Source organism: Tachypleus tridentatus, chromosome 2, assembly GCF_004210375.1.
Source record: "Tachypleus tridentatus isolate NWPU-2018 chromosome 2, ASM421037v1, whole genome shotgun sequence".
Classification (NCBI taxonomy): Eukaryota; Metazoa; Arthropoda; class Merostomata; order Xiphosura; family Limulidae; genus Tachypleus; species Tachypleus tridentatus.
This window is the reverse complement of record NC_134826.1, coordinates 149,964,577-149,970,765: the sequence shown is the minus strand read 5'-3', so window position 1 is coordinate 149,970,765 and position 6,189 is coordinate 149,964,577.

Here is a 6,189-nt window from a genome sequence, read left to right as displayed (position 1 = left end):
TACACCAACAGCAGAACATCTTAACACATATCACAGGTAATACTGGTATGTTACACCAACAGCAGAACATCTTAACACATATCACAGGTAATACTGGTATGTTACACCAACAGCAGAACATCTTAACACATATCACACGTAATACTGGTATGTTACACCAACAGCAGAACATCTTAACACATATCACACGTAATACTGGTATGTTACACCAACAGCAGAACATCTTAACACATATCACAGGTAATACTGGTATGTTACACCAACAGCAGAACATCTTAACACATATCACAGGTAATACTGGTATGTTACACCAACAGCAGAACATCTTAACACATATCACAGGTAATACTGGTATGTTACACCAACAGCAGAACATCTTAACACATATCACAGGTAATACTGGTATGTTACACCAACAGCAGAACATCTTAACACATATCACAGGTAATACTGGTATGTTACACCAACAGCAGAACATCTTAACACATATCACAGGTAATACTGGTATGTTACACCAACAGCAGAACATCTTAACACATATCACAGGTAATACTGGTATGTTACACCAACAGCAGAACATCTTAACACATATCACAGGTAATACTGGTATGTTACACCAACAGCAGAACATCTTAACACATATCACAGGTAATACTGGTATGTTACACCAACAGCAGAACATCTTAACACATATCACAGGTAATACTGGTATGTTACACCAACAGCAGAACATCTTAACACATATCACAGGTAATACTGGTATGTTACACCAACAGCAGAACATCTTAACACATATCACAGGTAATACTGGTATGTTACACCAACAGCAGAACATCTTAACACATATCACAGGTAATACTGGTATGTTACACCAACAGCAGAACATCTTAACACATATCACAGGTAATACTGGTATGTTACACCAACAGCAGAACATCTTAACACATATCACAGGTAATACTGGTATGTTACACCAACAGCAGAACATCTTAACACATATCACAGGTAATACTGGTATGTTACACCAACAGCAGAACATCTTAACACATATCACAGGTAATACTGGTATGTTACACCAACAGCAGAACATCTTAACACATATCACAGGTAATACTGGTATGTTACACCAACAGCAGAACATCTTAACACATATCACAGGTAATACTGGTATGTTACACCAACAGCAGAACATCTTAACACATATCACAGGTAATACTGGTATGTTACACCAACAGCAGAACATCTTAACACATATCACAGGTAATACTGGTATGTTACACCAACAGCAGAACATCTTAACACATATCACAGGTAATACTGGTATGTTACACCAACAGCAGAACATCTTAACACATATCACAGGTAATACTGGTATGTTACACCAACAGCAGAACATCTTAACACATATCACACGTAATACTGGTATGTTACACCAACAGCAGAACATCTTAACACATATCACACGTAATACTGGTATGTTACACCAACAGAACAGAACATCTTAACACATATCACAGGTAATACTGGTATGTTACACCAACAGCAGAACATCTTAACACATATCACAGGTAATACTGGTATGTTACACCAACAGCAGAACATCTTAACACATATCACAGGTAATACTGGTATGTTACACCAACAGCAGAACATCTTAACACATATCACAGGTAATACTGGTATGTTACACCAACAGCAGAACATCTTAACACATATCACAGGTAATACTGGTATGTTACACCAACAGCAGAACATCTTAACACATATCACAGGTAATACTGGTATGTTACACCAACAGCAGAACATCTTAACACATATCACAGGTAATACTGGTATGTTACACCAACAGCAGAACATCTTAACACATATCACAGGTAATACTGGTATGTTACACCAACAGCAGAACATCTTAACACATATCACAGGTAATACTGGTATGTTACACCAACAGCAGAACATCTTAACACATATCACAGGTAATACTGGTATGTTACACCAACAGCAGAACATCTTAACACATATCACACGTAATACTGGTATGTTACACCAACAGCAGAACATCTTAACACATATCACAGGTAATACTGGTATGTTACACCAACAGCAGAACATCTTAACACATATCACAGGTAATACTGGTATGTTACACACCAACAACATCAGAACATCTTAACACATATCACAGGTAATACTGGTATGTTACACCAACAGCAGAACATCTTAACACATATCACAGGTAATACTGGTATGTTACACCAACAGCAGAACATCTTAACACATATCACAGGTAATACTGGTATGTTACACCAACAGCAGAACATCTTAACACATATCACAGGTAATACTGGTATGTTACACCAACAGCAGAACATCTTAACACATATCACAGGTAATACTGGTATGTTACACCAACAGCAGAACATCTTAACACATATCACAGGTAATACTGGTATGTTACACCAACAGCAGAACATCTTAACACATATCACAGGTAATACTGGTATGTTACACCAACAGCAGAACATCTTAACACATATCACAGGTAATACTGGTATGTTACACCAACAGCAGAACATCTTAACACATATCACACGTAATACTGGTATGTTACACCAACAGCAGAACATCTTAACACATATCACAGGTAATACTGGTATGTTACACCAACAGCAGAACATCTTAACACATATCACAGGTAATACTGGTATGTTACACCAACAGCAGAACATCTTAACACATATCACAGGTAATACTGGTATGTTACACCAACAGCAGAACATCTTAACACATATCACAGGTAATACTGGTATGTTACACCAACAGCAGAACATCTTAACACATATCACAGGTAATACTGGTATGTTACACCAACAGCAGAACATCTTAACACATATCACAGGTAATACTGGTATGTTACACCAACAGCAGAACATCTTAACACATATCACAGGTAATACTGGTATGTTACACCAACAGCAGAACATCTTAACACATATCACAGGTAATACTGGTATGTTACACCACAGCAGTAATACTGGTATGTTACACCAACAGCAGAACATCTTAACACATATCACAGGTAATACTGGTATGTTACACCAACAGCAGAACATCTTAACACATATCACAGGTAATACTGGTATGTTACACCAACAGCAGAACATCTTAACACATATCACACGTAATACTGGTATGTTACACCAACAGCAGAACATCTTAACACATATCACAGGTAATACTGGTATGTTACACCAACAGCAGAACATCTTAACACATATCACAGGTAATACTGGTATGTTACACCAACAGCAGAACATCTTAACACATATCACAGGTAATACTGGTATGTTACACCAACAGCAGAACATCTTAACACATATCACAGGTAATACTGGTATGTTACACCAACAGCAGAACATCTTAACACATATCACAGGTAATACTGGTATGTTACACCAACAGCAGAACATCTTAACACATATCACAGGTAATACTGGTATGTTACACCAACAGCAGAACATCTTAACACATATCACAGGTAATACTGGTATGTTACACCAACAGCAGAACATCTTAACACATATCACAGGTAATACTGGTATGTTACACCAACAGCAGAACATCTTAACACATATCACAGGTAATACTGGTATGTTGTTACACCAACAGCAGAACATCTTAACACATATCACAGGTAATACTGGTATGTTACACCAACAGCAGAACATCTTAACACATATCACAGGTAATACTGGTATGTTACATCAACAGCAGAACATCTTAACACATATCACAGGTAATACTGGTATGTTACACCAACAACAAATCATCTTAACACAAATCACAGTGTAATACTGGTATGTTACACCAAACAGCAGAACATCTTAACACATATCACACGTAATACTGGTATGTTACACCAACAGCAGAACATCTTAACACATATCACACGTAATACTGGTATGTTACAACAGAACATCTTAACACATATCACAGGTAATACTGGTATGTTACACCAACAGCAGAACATCTTAACACATATCACACGTAATACTGGTATGTTACACAAACAGCAGAACATCTTAACACATATCACACGTAATACTGGTATGTTACACCAACAGCAGAACATCTTAACACATATCACAGGTAATACTGGTATGTTACACCAACAGCAGAACATCTTAACACATATCACAGGTAATACTGGTATGTTACACCAACAGCAGAACATCTTAACACATATCACAGGTAATACTGGTATGTTACACCAACAGCAGAACATCTTAACACATATCACACGTAATACTGGTATGTTACACCAACAGCAGAACATCTTAACACATATCACAGGTAATACTGGTATACATAACCAACAGCAGAACATCTTAACACATATCACAAATACTGGTATGTTACACCAACAGCAGAACATCTTAACACATATCACAGGTAATACTGGTATGTTACACCAACAGCACAACATCTTAACACATATCACAGGTAATACTGGTATGTTACACCAACAGCAGAACATCTTAACACATATCACACGTAATACTGGTATGTTACACCAACAGCAGAACATCTTAACACATATCACACGTAATACTGGTATGTTACACCAACAGCAGAACATCTTAACACATATCACAGGTAATACTGGTATGTTACACCAACAGCAGAACATCTTAACACATATCACAGGTAATACTGGTATGTTACACAAACAGCAGAACATCTTAACACATATCACACGTAATACTGGTATGTTACACCAACAGCAGAACATCTTAACACATATCACAGGTAATACTGGTATGTTACACCAACAGCAGAACATCTTAACACATATCACACGTAATACTGGTATGTTACACCAACAGCAGAACATCTTAACACATATCACAGGTAATACTGGTATGTTACACCAACATCAGAACATCTTAACACATATCACAGGTAATACTGGTATGTTACACCAACAGCAGAACATCTTAACACATATCACAGGTAATACTGGTATGTTACACCAACAGCAGAACATCTTAACACATATCACACGTAATACTGGTATGTTACACCAACAGCAGAACATCTTAACACATATCACACGTAATACTGGTATGTTACACCAACATCAGAACATCTTAACACATATCACAGGTAATACTGGTATGTTACACCAACAAAACATCATCTTAACACAAATCACAGGTGATACTGGTATGTTACACCAACAGCACAACATCTTAACACATATCACAGGTAATACTGGTATGTTACACCAACAGCAGAACATCAAAATAACACATCACACAGGTAATACTGGTATGTTACACCAACAGCAGAACATCTTAACACATATCACAGGTAATACTGGTATGTTACACCAACAGCAGAACATCTTAAACACATATCACAGGTACTGGTATGTTACACCAAACAGAACATCTTTAACACATATCACACGTAATACTGGTATGTTACACCAACAGCAGAACATCTTAACACATATCACACGTAATACTGGTATGTTACACCAACAGCAGAACATCTTAACACATATCACAGGTAATACTGGTATGTTACACCAACAGCACATCATCTTAACACATATCACAGGTAATACTGGTATGTTACACCAACAGCAGAACATCTTAACACATATCACAGGTAATACTGGTATGTTACAACAACAGCAGAACATCTTAACACATATCACACGTAATACTGGTATGTTACACAAACAGCAGAACATCTTAACACATATCACACGTAATACTGGTATGTTACACCAACAGCAGAACATCTTAACACATATCACAGGTAATACTGGTATGTTACAACAACAGCAGAACATCTTAACACATATCACAGGTAATACTGGTATGTTACACCAACAGCAGAACATCTTAACACATATCACAGGTAATACTGGTATGTTACACCAACAGCAGAACATCTTAACACATATCACAGGTAATACTGGTATGTTACACCAACAGCAGAACATCTTAACACATATCACAGGTAATACTGGTATGTTACACCAACAGCACATCATCTTAACACATATCACACGTAATACTGGTATGTTACACCAACAGCAGAACATCTTAACACATATCACACGTAATACTGGTATGTTACACCAACAGCAGAACATCTTAACACATATCACACGTA